The following is a 19,186-nucleotide window of genomic DNA, read 5'->3' on the forward strand; positions in this document are numbered from 1 at the left end:
TACCTGTTCAATTCAAAACCAACAGCCACCTTTACATCTATAAAGACTAGCCTCCCATTTGGATTTTACTCCAATTTTCGTACTCCATCCTCTGCTATAAATCTCTGCATTTTGCTGCATTTATTTTTTTAAAGAAAAAGTGTAAACACTTAGTGTGTTCGTAAGGCAAACAATTTGTAGTGCTGCTATTGTTTGTAGTAGATTATTTCATCCTGGGAGATAGACGTCCAATTTCTGAAAGCACTGTGAAGAGGACGAATCTGTCTTAAGGACACAGTGTCAAACACTGGACTTGATCAGATTATAATTCGAAGAAATTAAATCAAGTAAGTTCTTTAATTTATTTTCAGTGTTTTATTATCTATTTAAATCAGATTTTAATTTTGTTTTTGTAACAAAATAAAATCTGTTTTTATTTATTTATTTTTATTTTTATTTCGAGTTTGATTTTTGTAATCAAACAAATTCTCTCATTTCCTTTATTTCTTTATATTCTGGTTGTTGTTTAGTACACAACAAAATTTAATTAATTTAAATACAGTGAAAATTGTCCAACGATAACTTCCACCCGCTTGAACCAATCCAACTCCTTTGCTTCCTTATCACTGCTCAACACATTTGCCAAGCTTCCTCTTCCCATGAACTCATAAACCAAAAATGTGTGCCTTTCATGAGGTCAACAGCCATAGAGTTTCACAATGTTTCGGTGCCTTATTTCTGTTAATGTTGCTATCTCATTCGTGAAGCTCTTGCGATCCTCAATCTCCATTGTTTCGGTTGTGGTGCTCAGCTTTTTCACCGCAACAACTTGGCCGCTTGGTAGCTTAGCTTTGAAAACTCTTGCTGACCCTCCTACCCCAATGCAATACTCATCATTGAAATCTTCTGTGGCATTGATGATGTCCTTACACACAATTCTCCCATAAAAATTCCAAATTGAAAATAGATTTTCGTTCTTTGATTGGGACTCGTATTCTTGCACACTCACTTGGTGTCCTCTCACTACAGGAAAAATGAGTATTAAACGCCGCTAAAGCCCTGAAAAACGCTGCTAAATGTTACAGCGACGTTTAAATTTTTCGTCGTTGATACGGCCGTCGCAATAGCTTTGCAACGTTTACAAAACGTCGCTGAAACTATTAGACGGCGTTTTTTAAAGCGCCGCAAAATCTTTGACATCCGTCTCAACTTCCGTCCCAAACTAACGGATGACGTCACAATGACGTCATTTAGTGGCGTTTTTAAAAAACGCCACTCTTTTTTTAAAAATTATTATTATTATGATGAAATGAAATATCAATTCCACCCCCACCCCACCCGTAGCTATGTAGCACAAAAAATAGCAAAGTTAGTGGCATTTTCCTAAAAACGCCACTTTTGTTTTGTTTTTTTATTTTTACTATTACTACTATTATTATTAAATGAAATATCAATTCCCCCCACCTATGCTGCTGTTGCTGCTGGTGGTGGTGGTACAAAAGAATATGAAAAAAAATACCAAAGTTGGCATTCTCTGTTCATACTACAACTTTGGAAACAAAGTCAAAGAATTTAACTAATTGCACATTTCATACACAATACAATCCAGGTTTTCAAAAACAGAATCCCAAAACATTAAAAACAAAGTTCACTAGAACAATTACAACAAAAATACTCAAAACAATCATCAAACAAGCCTATATCCCATGAAAATTGTGAAACTAAAAAGGATTATAGAACTAGCCGCCATAGCCTCCCTAATCGCACCTCTAGCCGCTTCTTTCCTCCCCTAATGTTCCCTTCTTTCATGTTCTTCTAGCATTGCCCAATAAAACTCTTCTTGGATGGTTTCAGTAGGCTTCTCCACCACTTCTCCACTGTCACATTCTTGCTCTCCAGTTTCTTCTCCCTGTATGATATCAAATGATGCTATGCTCTATAAGTTGTGGGAATATAACATATGAAAGTGAAATGCAACTGAAATTATCATGTGGCCATAACATTATTAGCAGTGTCATTGAAAAAAAAAATTGCATAGAAAAGAAGTATACAAAATGATATGATATGACAGAATTCTCTTGCTGTCAAAATTGCTCTATAACATTATTAGAAAACAAACACAAAAATACAAAGTAAATCAAGAGAAAATTAGAGGTGGGAATAGCCTAAAGAATAGATTAAATTCCAAAAAGCTGAGCAGAATGGAATGCCTGACAAACACCAATCAAATATCTATTTTGAAAAAACAAACAAATTAAAAGAAACACAAAGTAAAATCATTAAGAGAAGCAAATTGAAGGTGGGAATTAGGGGAAGATGTGAAAAATGAAAAAGGGTAATCAGATCTGGTGGGGGAACAATGGATCTAAAGTCTAACCTTCCATATATAGAAATTTCAAGCCTGGGAAGAATTGAGTTTCTCCAAGGTACTAGCAATTCCCAAATTCTTCTTTTCTAGAAAAGACCAACCAGAGAATACCTGAATCCATCCGCGGCTAAACCTAGTCTGACGTTGCGAGGTTCACTCGCAAACTTGGGATACAAAATATCAAAATTTTTCCAGACAGGAGAGTCAGCAGGATGTCTCATTTTGCCGTCATCAATTCGGCCCTCCGCATGCCATCTCATTAATGAAGCAGTTTTGGATGACATGAACAATCTTTGAAGCCTTGGAATCAAAGGAAAGTATCTCACAATCTTTTGGGGAATTCTTTGTTGCTTCTTTTTATAATCATTCTTCTCACCCTCAAACTGTTTGTATCTAGGTGTCTGACACACTATGCAATCATCCCTACTAGCTGTCTCCTTCCAATACAGTGAGCAATCTCTTGGGCATGCATGTACCTTGTGATAATCGAGGCCTAATTCCCTAAGGAGTGCCCTCGTTGCATAGAACGACTTTGGCAAAGTTTCACCTTTTGGAAATGCATCCTTCAAAAGTTTAAGCAACATCGTAAAGGACTTGTCGCTCCATCCACTAAGGCACCTGATATGCAATAATCGAACAACAAATGAGAGCATTGAAAACTTGTGACACTCTGGATACAACTCTCTTTCGGCCTCCTTCAATAAACTGAAAAATCTTTCAGTTTTCTTATCCGGGCCTAGTTCGATATTAGAACTTCCTGTCTTATTACTAGCAAGATGAACCAAGCTTGGTGGAGGAAGTCCGAACCCCTCATATATCATTTCATTGACTTCATCGCCATCATTCGAATCGCTGACATTCTCATTCAATGGCACAGACGCCGATAAATCTTCCCCGTGAAAAATCCATCTGGTGTAGCTTGGAATAAACCCATTGACCATTAAATGTTCCCCCAAAAGGTCTTTCTTTACTAGTTTGACATTCCGACACCGTTTACATAGACATGTGACTTTATTGGATAGAAGATTATTTTGGCATGCAATTTTAACAAATTCCTTAACCCCTTCTATATATTCTAGATGCAACCTATGCTGATTTATCCAACTTTTATCCATCTGACTTCGTCTTACACTACAACTGTCACTGTCAAATCAACAAAGTTCAAAATTATCATTTCATTTTAATTATTCTTAACCTCAATTAAGTACCTTATAATGCATGCGACATGACACCATTTACCTCTAACTCTTCTCTAATAGGTTGGTTCATCCTACTTTCCCATTCAGGAATGCACAGTCTATATTGTAAAAAGTAGCTCATACCGCTCTATCCATCTCTAACGAAATTTCGGCAGCATCTCCCCATGGTTCTCCAAGTACACTACACAGATTGGGTGTATTGCTACACCTTGTCTAGTATGCACCCGGAGAACATGAGGAGCTACTACACGAAATCTCTACGAGATGGACTATATTTAAGTAGTAGAACTACTAATTACAACATAGACTTGTGTTCCTGAACTGTCCGAACTGGACAATCCAAGAAGAGCCTCATCAAAGATGACTAGGTATCTCTGATGAAGATTCTTGGACGGGTCTACGGCTATTCATGCATGCATGGATAATTACTTGCTAAATTAACAACTGTCATGATTTTTGCATCCCAGTGGTGCAACTTGAATCAACACTATCAAGCATACTAGAAGCATTTCTAGCATGAAGCATATTAATGAAGAAACTAAAAGTTTCTACAATGCTCTTGATAGATTATGATATAGAACTTCATCAAGATGACTGAGTATCTCTAATGAAGATTCTACAAGAACAACCAGATTATCTTGATTGATCACAAAGTAAAAAATTCCATGATTGTAGTTGATAGCACATTACAATGGCAAGTACTAGATATTAGGTATGCTTCATTTAGTTTGTTCTTGTACTCACAAGTAAGCAACAAGTTCTCACTACTACATGAACACCCACACGTACCAATATATCTTAGTAGTGTTCTATTTCATTTGTATAGCACCATTTTTGTGTCCCTATCAAAGCCCAAAAAGAAAACTGTGCAGACGAGGGTAGATTTCAAATTACTTAAAAAAAAATTATGATAAACATTAGAAATTCAAAATCATAATGTTACACAAAAAATATAAGCACAAAAAATATAGACCAAGCACACTTGCCAAATAGATAATTAATTGCAAACATCCAACTAATCTCATACATTGTCACTTTGAGATCATGAGACCATCTACATATGTGTGTGTAACATCTTACCATGCTTATAAAGGTCAGCTGATTTGTCCACAAAACTAAATCATGACTGGACAAAAACAAAAAAAAAGAGTCTTGTCTAAGTGATGAAGAAGCATGAGTCTCTATTATTGCACACAAGTCTATTATTGCCACTCTCTTAAGGTTAGTTTCTGCCATCAATATTGAATTGGCTCCACTTGAATAATGTATTTATGCAACTATAATGTTGCGGATCTTTTTTGTCAAAAAAGTATATTCTTGCAAATTGCCATATTGCAAAAAACAAAAAAGCTAAAATGATGTAGTAATAGTATTTTTAAGTAATAAGCTAGTAGGCCTTTTGGTTTGAAATGAATGGATTTGTAATCTAGTGATTGATGTTTATTTTGTTGCTTACTCTGCAGGTCCTTCAGGCATGTTTGCTTTTGCCTAGTCTCTTGGCCAATCTCTTAAGCTAGACTTTTAAGAATCTCTCGTTTGATGATGTGTTACCTAGTGGAGTGTGCATTGAACTTTATTGTAATATTTGATTTTGGTAATAAAATACTTACCCCAAAAATTATATATCTTTCAGCCTAAAAAACCTAAGATATTCAAACCTAATCAAGCCTTTCTCCTGCTGCCCTAATTCAATTTAGGGGCCACTACTTGTAGGTGAGTGCTTCCGCGCTCGTCCTAGTCAAAGAATCTTCTTCAATCTCCATTGTATATTTATTGTAATTTCAACTGTAGCATGTTTCAAACATCAAATTAGAGTTTTAGAATTCCAACCACGTAGCTTTCGAATTTCTTTGGTTTAGATATAATAAAATTATTTTCTATTTGGTCCATTCAATATATAAAGGTTATTGCTTTTCAAAATTGTAGTTATATAACTGGACAATCTATGTTAGAACTGTTGTTCAAACTTCTAAGTCTCATAAGCAAGAAAGAAAACTTCAATAGAAACATTGTTGCTTGCCTACAGCAATGTGAAATTGATGTAAATTGCCATTCATATGTAAGACATGCATCAAAAGAAGATTGAATCCACTTGAATTATGAAATACTAATTACATGTCAGCAAGTTTTGCAGGGAAACATGTTAGCCAAATAGAAAATAAAATTTAATATCAGCAGATCAAAAGATAATTGACAACAATAACAACAATCTCAACCCCCAAAAGAACTTTTTAAACCTTATGTATCACGCAATTAAGTCTATATCTTATTGCACCCCGGATATCTCACTGGTATATCATTAAGGTCCATTTTCCATTTGCTGAATCCCCAAGTCTAAGACCCACACCACATATAATTTTCATTCCAGCCTCAATATGGGTTGATAACTAAAGGTATCTTGATTCAATCCAACTTTGGACAGAAAATGCAGTTTTTACTTGCCAAGTTTGTGGATAAAATTGGTGCCCTGATTTGTCCATCTCACCTTAGGAGTAGAGACCATCATTCAACTTCCAATATCCTCTATTAAATCTCATGTCATGGAATTTTTTCGAGTCTTTTAAGTTCACATAGCTGGTTCCAATATATAATAAAATTAACTTGCTCGCAGGCAATAAAAGAAATATGTTTACACTAAGTTTTCCACTATACCAAAGTCAACCAAACAGGATTCCCTATAATTGAAGGACACCCATACCAACTTAGCCAAATATGCTTAGACAAACTGCAAAATAACCTGAAGCCCATCTGATCAAAAGCATCAGTACAGAAATTAGTCTTGCAACTATCAATAATTTATTAGCTAAGAAAGTCAGAGGGTTTCTCAGCATTCTATGATCTCCACCAACACAGTTAAAAGAGGAAGAAAGACTGTGGTTAGCGCCTTCCTTCAGAACAAGTGGAGGCAACCCTACAAACTCAATTTCAGACTGATAATCATCAATAATTAATTCTAAGCTTGGGAATTACTAAAAACATACATCTAAATTCGCAAAACAAAAAAAGAATTGCAGCAACACTCGACTACAATTAAAGAAAACTCCATATTTCCATTTACCTAAACGTGAATACCATTAAGATTTAGAATACATTCAATATATTTATATATGTGTCGATGAAACTCAAAGATTATCACATTCTCATACAGGGACATTTATTTCTCAGTAGTTCTACAGTTCATTACATCTCCAAGATAGTTCAGCCGTCCAAACAAAACAGCACAGAACTAAAATGGCATTGTTCTGACTGTCAAATAATAAAATGTGGATAAACACTCACCGAAGGAAACAAAAACAAATCAAAAGGCCTACTAGCCATATGATGAAGGCATTAGATCAAAAAATTTCTTGACTCCAAAACTGGAGTACTTTGTCAATCATCAAACTTACCGGGGTGATTACAGTGCTATAAGCAAAGATTTAACACCCTATAAGCCTCTATAGATATGTAAGCCATTATTAGAGCAGACAAAAATAAGGAAAATGACCAAATAGAATTAGAAGAGAGAGAAACCTCCAGACATCCTTCAAGAGAATGAAAATTGTACCTGAGATAAGAGCAACAGAGATCGATCTGGTTCGAGAATGATATCGATTTTGGATCTGCGATTTGATGAAGAACAGATCGAGTTTGAGTTCAAGTTCGATGAAGAGACTGATCAAAGCTCTCCAGCGACAGATCAATGAAGAGCAACACCTGCAATCGAGCGAGCGAGAGAGAGAGAGAGTGTGTGTGTCTTTGATCTGGTTCGATGAATATCAGTCGAGGGCTTTGGAATAGAGAGAAAGAGAGGGAGAGAGACCGAGCTATGGAAGATATAGAGAGAAAATGAGAGACGGAAAGTGGACGGTGTCAAATGTATACACCCAATACGGCGCCGTTCAACTGAGCTCTAAGACAACGTTTTGGAAACGTTGTGTTTCATCCATCTATAATGGCGTTTCACAAAACGCCATAAAAGAAACGTTGCGGTAGCCCATTTTTCCTGTAGTGTCTGCGGTAAAGTGCAATGATCCCAACAACCACGAATATGAGAAATAGTAACAAAATGGAAGAGGGGATGATAATAACGATCATATGAGTGTGTTCACTTTTATGGCTAGTATTTTTGGGAGATGATGATGTGTTACATGACCTCAATCCTCGGATTTCACCACATAAATCTTTGTTATTAGCAAAATATTTCAGAGAAGAATGAAAGGCCTTGGTATTAGGAAGAGGACCCTCAAGATCGTTGTAAGACAAGTCAATGGACAACAAGCTAACCATGTCAACTAGAGAATTGGGTATGGAACCAGAGAGATTGTTGTGGGAGAGATTCAAATTTTCAAGATTCACAAGCTTTCCAAACTCGGACAATATCTCTCCAGTGAGTGAATTGTAACTCAAATCAAGCAAAGTTTGTAAGGCTACAAGATAACCAATCTGGTCTGGGATTGAACCATTCGAGCCATTCTTGCTCAAACTCATGAACTGTAGTTTTATGCAATTCCCAATTTGATTTGGAATTGGACCACTTAGCATGTTCAGTGATAGATCTAGATATCCCAAATTGGACAATGCTCCAATTTGTGAAGGTATTTGACCGAAAAGTTTGATAGCGTTTAATCTTAAGTAGCTTAATTCAGTTAAATTTCCAAGTTGTACCGGTATTTGCCCAGAAAGTTGATTAGAAGAAAGGTCAAGAACAACCAGTCGGTTCAACTGAACTATTTCTTCAGGGACTTTCCCAACAATCATATTCCCAACAATTCTTAGCAGTGTCAGATGCCTGGATTCTCCCCATTGCGGTGAGAGCATACGATGTAGCCGGTTATAGCTCAAGTCGATGTAATTAAGGCTCGGATATACATCAAAATCTTGGTCTAGAATACCTGTTAGTTGGTTATATTCAAGTCAAACTCTAAACAAGGTTGTGCAATTTCTTAGACTCATTGGGATAGGACCACTAAACTTGTTATAGGAAGCTGTGAAATTCACAAGCTTCCCATATCGACACACTTGTTGGGGCAAGTGACCAGTGAATTGTTCTCGGCTATATGAAGGGTTGTCAAAGCCGACGAGTTTCCTATTCCTTGAGGAACTGAACCAAATAATCGGTTTTTAAACAGGCGAAGATCGGTTAACTTAGTCAAGGTACCAATATTCCAAGGAATTTCCCCGGAAAGTTGATTTTCTGTCATGCGCAAAACGGTTAGCTCACTCAAATTACCCAAAGAACTAGGAATTGTACCAAAGAAATGACTCCCATCTAAAGCAATAAGAGTCAAGTTTTTACAATTCCCTAGGAATATAACCACTCATGTTAGTGTCTTGGATTAGTAGCCTCTGGAGGCTAAAAAGCCTAGTTTTTGCCCCTTTTGTTCCATTAGGAAACAAGCCCGAATCCAGCTCACCACTGATCATGTTTTGCGACACGTCTAGCTCGACAACCATGGAAAGGTTGGCAACAGAAAGAGGAAAAATGCCAGTGAAAGCATTTGTAGAGAGATCAAGGAATTGGAGGTTTGTGAGGAAGCCTATGGTGATTGGTATGGTGCCAGTGAGTCAGTTTACTTTGAGATCGAGGCGAAGAAGTTGAGGGAAAGAAGAGAAGTCTAAGCGCTCGAGCGTAGCTTTTAGGCCAGTATAAGCGAGGTTTAGTCCAATCACATCTCCGGCATTGTTGCAGGCTATTCCAAGCCATTTGTAGTGGCTTGAGCTTGAGAGATTGGTTTTAATGGCCCATGAGGTGAGGATTGATTGGTTGGCTATGCTTTGTTTCCATTTGAGAAGTGCCTCAGCTTGTGAGTCTGGCGATGGTTGAGCATTGCAAAAAGGTAGCAAAACTAGCAAAAAGGTAGCAAAAAGGCTGAGATGTTTTACTTGCTTGGTCATTGCTGTGGAGTAGAGGTTTGGTTTGCTCTGAGGTGGTTTTTTGATATGTGAAACACAAAATGCTTTGTGTTAGAACTTAAAAAGCAATTCTCATCTCATTTACGGGTAGGACAAACCGAATAGAAATATAACTGCATATTCACTAATATTTTACACTTTTTTTTATATATATTTTAATTTTTTCTCAAATCTATGAATCGAATATGATCATAGAATTGATGATCAATGTTAGTCAACATGAATTTTCGATGGCGAGGCATATATCGGTTCAACCAAAAAATATTACTTATTAACTGATACAATTAATACATGACGGCTTATTTTTAACTTGAGATATTATTATTTAATAATAAACTAACATGTAACATAATAATTTTTAGATATATTAATTACAAAATTATCTTGAAATAAATAAGGGGAAATTACCATTAATTGGAAATTTTATAAAATTATTACAGATTCATTGAAAGACTTATGATTTGAATTATTAATATTTGTAAAATTTATCACTTATTTATAATTATTTTTTATGACTTGTACTGATTTGAAATTTTCTCTATAAATAACTACATTTGAGTAGTGGAGGTCTTTGATTTCAACTTAGTTGGAATCATTTAATTTTGCTATGATACTTCTTCACCCTTTGTATTGATGTTCTTGTCTTGTACGTTGATTTGTATTAATAAAACTATTCAAAAAAGTAAATAAATTGGTGCAAATTATTATAAAAATAAAATAAAAATTGATAATCATAAAGAGGAATTCAAAATATTTTTCTCCAAACTTTTAAATAATTAATTTATTTAAATTATTTCAGCAAAAGTTACACACAAAAAAAAAAAAAAATCCGTACCACTACAAAGGAAAAAAAATAAAGGGTGAGTCTGACTTTATCTATTTATTTATTTTTGTTTTTAATCGGCGAGTGAATTGTTCTAATCAAGCGATCCTACCAGATTAACCGGAGGGAAAAAGACTTCAAAAAATCTCCTTTCTTGGATAGTGATTTGAATAATCATGATTATACTACTGCATAGAAGTGGGCGACAATAAATCAGAAATTAAATCATTCGGTAGGAATAAAATTATTCGCAAAAAAGTCATAAACAAATTTATTATAAAAAATAATAATATTTAATCGATAATTATTCGATAGTTGCAGAGTACAATAACTTGATGTTCTATAGTAATATGATTTGTGAAGAAGGTAGAATATTGATTATTTGTGTTGGGTGGTTGAGAAATATGAGAAGCATAATAAATGATAATTTGTAAGGGACCACGTGGTACTCTGGAACAGGTAATTATTCAGTAATTTCGGAGTATAGACAAGTGGTGCTCTATAGTATTGTGATTGGTGGAGAAGGTGTGTAGGTGAGTAGGTGAGGTATTTTGTTGGATGATTGATGGACATGAGTGGTGTTGGTGAAAATACCAGAAAAAAATATATTTTATTGATAAATAATGCAAAGAAAAAGAGATACAAATAGATCAGGCTGAGGCACGGATATCTCGTTTTCTTTAAGGAGATCAAGCCTACTGTGGTAGGAAGAACCCAAATACCGATGCAGCAGTCACAAAAGTATGACTTGTCCCCTCCAAGATACAATAGCCCGACCACTTGTCGTATGGTTCATGCCAACTCTGCACAAGATGGTGAACCCAAAGCTCTACTAAGAAAAACACTCTTCTTTGCTAGTAATCTCTCTTGTATAGAAAATAGTTGATGTGTTTGTTGTAGAAAAGAGTAGAAGAAAGAAACTATTTATAGGCCATTAGGACTTTACAAAATACACCAAAAAATAATAATGACCATGAACCTAGAGAAAAGGGAGAGTGTACCAAATATGAATTCATCACCAAGTTCATGAATTCTAATTAAACAACATTCATGAACAAGACAAAACGGTCACCAAAGCAATTAATCTCCATTCATGAATAAGATGAGATTCATGAATAAGACAAAAGAAGATTCATGAACAATATAAATAAATAAATAAATAAAAAATATTAAAATGGTCTGACAATCCCCCACTCATTTTAATATCAACAAAGATAAGAGAGATTACCAAACAAAGATAGACTAGTATGCATCATGAAGGTGTGTTCTGCATTGAACATTTATTAGTGAATCAACAACCTCTACTCCAGAGTCAATAGTGGTCTCAGACTTGAACTATGACTGCTTAGGGGAAATAAAGTATTACTGCTCACACATAATAATTCAGGTATTGACATGAGCTTTTAATAGCCAGCACATTACGGCCTTGTGCTTATCTCAGTTTTCATAAGCATATTTGAGAATAAGCCTTGTTCGCATAGAAAGCGGCCTCACTTTCATGCACACATAGGTGAAATCTGTCAAAGATGTTCCTGTAATTTACATACCCCACTCAACAAGAGCTACAAAATTTCATTAAGAGTATAAAAGCTCAACCCTCTAATATTACAGGACAAATGCACTTGCATCATAGGGATGGATAACAATATATTAAAGAGTGCATTTTTTACAACCACCATATGATTCGTTCTTCCCATTGAACCTAGTTACAGGATCTTTGGTCCCTAGGTTGGGTATCCTCATACATGGTTTATGATTTTATAGGCTTCAAACCCATTCCCCTCGATGTATTCTAGACCCTATCTCTTGCCAAGACCTTGGTTAACGGATCCGCAAGATTATCACAAGATCATACATAATTCACAGTTATGATACCATTACTCAAATAGGATCTCACATTACTGTGTTTCCTTCGAATAGGTTTGGATTTACCATTATAAAAATGGTTGTTCACTCTACCAATAGCAGTAGTGCTATCACAACGAATTAACACATGAGGAATTGGTTTTTCCCAAAAAGGGATTTCATGTAAGAAATCTCTCAACCAATTCGCTTCCTCATATGTTGAAGCTAACGCTATAAGCTCATCTTCCATTGTAGAATTAGCAATTATAGTCTGTTTTTTAGACTTCCAACACATAGCACCACCACCCAAGGTAAAAATAAAACCCGAGGTAGAGAGAGAATCACCTGACAAAGTGTTCCAATCGGCATCACTATATCCCTCAAGTACTGCAGGATACTTGTTATAAAACAAACCATAATTTTTGGTACCAGATAAATATCTCATAATTCTTCCCATGGCTAGCCAATGATCACGATTTGGCTTGCTAATAAACCTGCTAAGTACTCCAACATCATATGCAATGTCAGGTCTAGTACAGTCAGTAACATATCTCAAACTACCAATCATGCTAACATATTCCTTTTGATTAATCACTTCTTTTTCATTTGTTACAACAAATAAATGTATGCTTGCATCAAAAGGAGTAACAATATGTTTACAATCTAGAAAATTATATTTCTTTAAAATTTTCTCAACATAATGCGACTGATCAAGAAAAATGCCATCATTAGTCTTGGTAATTTTAATTCCCAAAATAAAATTGGCTTCATCAAGATCTTTCATATCAAAGTGGCTACTGAGCATATTTTGTCTTATTTATAATATGCAAATTAGAGCCAAAGATAAGTAGATCATCCATATATAGGCTAATAATCACATGTGCATTCTCACAAGTTTTATAATATATGCACTTATCACATTCATTAGTCTTATAGCTATTCTCAAGTATGCAGAAATCAAATTTCTTATGCCACTGTTTAGGAGCTTGTTTTAAACCATAAAGGGATTTAGTTAGCTTACACACCTTACTTTCTTGGCCAGGCTTCACAAAGCCTTCGGGTTGGTCTATGTAAATCTCCTCATCTAAATCTCCATTTAAAATGCTATTTTGACATCCATTTGATGAATTTTTAAATCATGAATTGCAGCCACTACTATCAACAGTCTAATGGATGTAATTCTAGTAACCAGAGAAAAAGTATCAAAGAAATCAAGATCAACTTGTTGCTTAAAACCTTTAGCGACAAGTCTCGCTTTATAATTATCTATAATTCCTTCCGGTTTAAGTTTTTTACGAAGGACCCATTCACACCCAATAGTTTTACAACCTAGACGTAAATCCACTAGCTTCCATGTTTTATTTGAAAGTAGTGAATTTATCTCATCATTTACAGCCTCTTTCTAGAAAATAGCATCATGTGATGATAAAGCTTCTTGCACCGTAAGAGGAATTTCTTCCACATTGTAAAGATAATAGTCAGGGCCAAAATCTTTTTCAACTTTAGCTCGTTTACTCCTTCTTGGTTGAATTTGAGAATTTTCTTATTCTTGGAAAACTTGAGATGGAGTAGAAGAGTTAGGCACGGATAAAATATTTTCAGAAATTATTTGACCCCTACTGTTTCAAGATTTGAAAGGAAACTTATTTTCATGAAAAATAGCATCACTTGATTCAAAAATAATATTATTTTCCATATCAAAAAATCTATAAGTTGTACTATGCAACGCATATCAAAGAAAAGCACAGGTGGTAGTTCGTTCACCCAATTTAGGTCGTTTAGGACCTAGAAGCCTCACAAAAGCTAAACAACCCCAAACCCTCAAATAACTTAGATTTGGTTTATGCCCCCGCCACAACTCATAAGGTGCAATTTTAGTCTTTTTGTGTGGCACTCTATTTATCACATGGAAAGCTGTCAAAATAGCTTCATCCCAAAGATATGAGGGAGCACCTGAATCAATAAGTATAACATTCGTCAAGTCAATTAACGTTCTATTTTTTTTTTTCCAACTACGCCATTAGATGAAGGTGAATATGGTGGAGTAGTCTCATGAATAATTCCCAATGACTGAACAAAAGAGTTAAATCCAAGAGATTCATACTCTCGGCCTCTATCACTTCTAATTCTCTTAATCTTTTTACCGAATTAATTTTCCACTTCAAGAAGGAATTCTTTAAATTTCTCAAAAGCATCACTTTTATTTTTTAATAAATATACGTTTGTGAATTTTGAAAAATCATCAATAAAACTGATAAAATATCGGTTACCACCTCGAGTTAAAATTCCTTCAAACTCACACAAATTAGTATGAAATAATTCTAGCAATTTGGTATTTTTTTCAACACTTTTATGAGGCCTCTTGGTAATTTTTGCTTTACTGCAAACTTCACATTTCTCAATTTTTTTTGTCACTTTAGGAATTAAGACTAAACTACTCATGATTCCCACATATTTACTTTAATATGACACAAGCGAGCATGCCAAAAATTAATAGAAGGCAATATGTAAACCGAATTAGTAGATGGTTTATTAATATCAACATTCAATTTGAACATCCCATCACAAGTATAACCCTTACCCACAAAATACCCTTCTTGGTAATCAAATATTGATAAGATTCTATAGTTTGCTTACAATCAACCTTATTCAACAAATAACTTGACATCAAATTCTTTCTCATGGACGGTGTATAAAGCACATCTTTTAAAGTTAGCACACATCCAGAGGTAAACTTAAGGTCAACCTCACTACTCCCAAGTATCTTGGTTTGACTAAAGTCACCAAGCATAATTGTTTTCTCATCATCAAAGGGAGTATACACCTTGAACCAAGCTTGATCATAACAAACATGTCTATTGGCACCAGAATCTGCCTATCAACCGTCCACATAATTAACCATACAAATGTCTGTAATCATCGCCACAAATGGCTCCTCGATAACGTTAGCCTTTGGGGTAGGTGCACGTTTTCAGAATTTGCAAGATCGAGCAATATGCCCACTTTTGCCACAGACAAAGAATGCAAAATTTTATGGAGGTGATGGACCTTGACTCTTATTTGGATTAATCCATTCATTGTGAGGCTTACCATAATTCTTCATATTCTTTTTATAAGGCTTCAAATAAGCATTCTTGGAATTGTAACCTTTGGGTAAGTTATTGTTTGCTGAAACAAAGTTTACCTTTGTGGTAGAATTTTCATTACCCGTTTGTGTTATTAATGCATCTTGGCCTCTAGCCTCCTCTTCGACTCGTAGTCTTCATCATTCATCTCCTCAGTTGGGATTTTGTTTGGGTTCTTCTCGGTAAGAACATATGCAACTTTCAAAAGGCTAAGGTAAAAAAGAACTTTTCCTTTTCACCTCTTAAAATGAACTCCCTTGAACTTCAAAGGCTTGTTGAGATCTCCAATTCCATGATTGGTTTTTTTGGTACTTGATCCATGGTTGATCTCCTTAAAATTGTTGGTGAAAATACCAGAAAAAAATATATTTTATTGATAAATAATGCAAAGAAAAAGAGATACAAATAGATTAGACTGAGGCACGGATATCTCGTTTTCTTTAAGGAGATCAAGCCCACTGCGGTAGGAAAACCCTAAATACCAATGCAGCAGTCACAAAATTATGACTTGTTCCCTCCAGGATACAACAGCCCGACCACTTGTCGTATGGTTCATGCCAACTCTGCACAAGATGGTGAACCCAAAGCTCTACCAAGAAAAACACCATTCTTTGCCAGTAATCTCTCTTGTGTAGAAAATAGTTGATGTGTTTGTTGTAGAAAAGAGTAGAAGAGAGAAACTATTTATAGGCCACTAGGATTTTTACAAAATACACCAAAAAATAATAATGACCATAAACCTAGAGAAAATGGAGAGTGTACCAAATATGAATTCACCATCACGTTCATGAATTCTAATTAAACTCCATTCATGAACAAGACAAAAGGTTACTAAAGCAATGAATCTCCATTCATGAACAAGATGAAGATTCATAAACAATATAAATAAATAAATAAATAAATAAAACATATTAAAATAGTCCAACAAGGGGCATAATAAATAATGATTGACTAGGAGTACGAACACGTGGTATTCTGGAAGTATTGAATAATTTTCTCTTCGGAACTATTGTATAATTTTCTCTAATTCAAATTTAATTCATAGATTTTGGGTAATATAATTTACTCAATATTTTTCTATCTATCAATTATTTTTAGGTACTTCAAAAAGGAATGTATCTATCAATATCATTGTTCTAATTAGAGGCCTTGAACTATAATCTACAAGGAATGACTTGTTTCTAATTGAAATTTCAATTGTACCAAATAGTTGAGGTTTTTGACAAGAAAGAGTCATTAAACAAAAGATTTTGACTGGAAAAAATCATTACAAAGAAGACTCTTACCGCTCATTAATTTTTTTAAAAAAAATTCTTACCGATACTAGTAAAAGTCTTCCGTTTAATGATTTTTTCTGGTTAGAAATCTCAACTGTCTGATTTAGTTCAACTTTCAACTGGAGACAAGTTATCTGATTGTTAAGTTATTATTGAGGACTCAAAAATATGAGATGGCCTTTGAGAATTTAGAGAGATGAAGTTGGCGAGGTCCCAGGCATGGGTTAAAATGTAATATTGTGAATAAATTTAGAATTATTTTAGAAGGTTGGTAGACTTCTTGTATTTTTTTATTACAATTTTGTCCTAACACTAATTTCCATTTTTGACCCCATCTCTATCTTTCCAACCATAAACCTAACCCCAACCCCAACCCCAACCCCAACCCCATCTCCACCTCCACCTTCACCTCTATTTTATTCCGGCCAGTAACACCCCGCCATTAATAGATCTCATTCGCTCCACCTCGCTACCGCCTCCTCATTCTCTTCTTCTTCAGCCATTCCCAGTGCCACCAACCTCGCAATATCATCTCGCCCACCACCACCTTCGTAGCCCTTCATCATTGCCATTACGAGAGAAGAGAGAGAGAGAGAGAGAGAGAGAGAGTGAGAGAGAGAAATTGGCAGTCACCACTTTGATTCTTTCGACAATCGCAACCGCAGCTGTGATCTCTGCCGCAAATCTAAAAAAAGAAAAATGATGGAGGTCACAGTGGTCGGAGGTTACGGAAGAGTGGCTGCTGGTGGGGAAGGTGCTAGAAGGCTGCCAAAGGGGTGGGACTGCCGATCGCTACCGTATCCTTCTCTTCTTTTTCTTCTTCCTATTGCGACCCAGATCGTGACCTACTGCTGCTATCACTGCTCTAAGTCGCTACTGTTGCCATCACCAATTTCTAAAAACCCTAGGTCTAGGCTGTGAAATAGTAGAGAGGGGTTGAGGATTGGCCACTGGAGATAGCAATGGTGGTTGTCGGAGTTGGTGGAGATGAGATTAGGGTTAAGGGCTAGGGTTTGGGGTGGAATATAGTTGGTATTAAGGTAGGAACTCAAAAACAAAATGGAGAGAACTTATTTTTTTGGGTATGAATTCATAAAAATGAGACCAAAGTAAAAAGATGAGGACAAATAATAGTCCTCTTATTTTAATTTGATAAATTAATTGGACACTAACCAATCACAATTCATCAACTCATAACAATGATGATAATGCACATGGAATTTTAGTTGATTTCTATTTTTTACTCTTTTGAATTTACATTCTTAGAAATATATTTTAAGTGGAGCTTGTTTGGCAACATGTCTTGGATTAAATATTATTTTAATGTCTATCTAACTATCCATTATCATGTTGAGTTAAGAATGGACTGTCCTTTATTTTTATTATTATTTTTTATTTTTAAATGTAATTCAAACTTCCAAAAAGGCTAGTGGGGCAAGTGTGTTTACAAGTGGGAAACCCATAGACAACAAAATTGGGTACAGACTACAACGAAAATGATGGTTTGAAATTCATGACAAAAGTGAGCAATGAAGAAGTCCAAATTGTATTCTACTTTTTTTTCTTCTTTTTTATGTGTGATTGAAATCTTTGTTAGACTTTTAGGGTTGGTTAAAATCAACATCATATGCATATCAATGAAAACCTCAACAAATTTTTGGTTTTCAACTTTGGTAAGTCAAGTTGCCTTAAATGGATGCTATTATGAAGTCTGTAAATCAAGTATAACGCAGCGGGTAAAAATTTCAGATCATACCTTAATGATAGAACCTGAAGCGAAGAATCTTGTGGGTAAATCACGTGCTTAAAAAATGCGAACAACGAACTCTCAGTAGTGAAGTGATACCATAATATGAGTATCACCTACACAAGTCATGGTGCAAAGGCTGGATCATTCTCATAATGGGAGAGAGTTAGAGAGAGAGTATATAAAAATGTTATGGGTGAAAACCACATAACGTATCTGATATCAATATATTATTCAAAATATATAATTAGATATATAACCATATATATATATATATATATATATATCAATCTATCCATATCAGTTGATATGATAGATATAGATATCAAGAGTGGGTTATCCAAATAGGTTTTGAATTCAAATTCAAAACTTACATGGATAAGGTTCAAAAGGGTCAAAGGTCATGCCACATGGGCGCCCAATTTATAACATCTCCCACTCGCACATGAGTTGGCATGACACAGCCATATCTTTATCTCAATCTCCCCAAATATTAAACAATCACATACTAGCTAATGAACCGTGCGACCGCTGAGAAACACCTGCATGTGGGAGCGCTTTACTAGAAACTCAAAATGAGCCAGCATAGAGACATCAACCCAAAAAGAATAGAAATAGTGTCTCTCATATACCCCAGACCCATCTAATTACACTGGTACAAAAAACATCTCTAATCCCTCAAAAGAGCATGTTTGACCCTCTCAATTCTTGCAATATATTCACACTCAATCTGCCTCTCATTCAGAGCGATGTGAGTTGCCGGCAGTGAGTATACAACAGTGGTATAAAACTAGATGATCTTCCCTTTGCCCTCATGTCATTTAGTTTAGGATTGACCACTTTCCCAGTGATGTCCCTTAAGGCCGAATCATACATGATCGCAAGCAACATACCAAAGTAGTAGAACATCAACCCTTTACCTTATGAC

The 19,186-nt window shown here is 35.2% G+C and overlaps 1 pseudogene; it reads right to left on the bottom strand.

The window, feature by feature from the left end:
- Positions 1-19,186, bottom strand: part of LOC145793758 (uncharacterized) — a 54,884-nt pseudogene that overhangs the window by 15,603 nt on the left and 20,095 nt on the right.

The sequence above is a fragment of the Camellia sinensis genome, chromosome 6, assembly GCF_055761805.1.
Source record: "Camellia sinensis isolate YWXY chromosome 6, ASM5576180v1, whole genome shotgun sequence".
NCBI classification, from domain to species: Eukaryota; Viridiplantae; Streptophyta; class Magnoliopsida; order Ericales; family Theaceae; genus Camellia; species Camellia sinensis.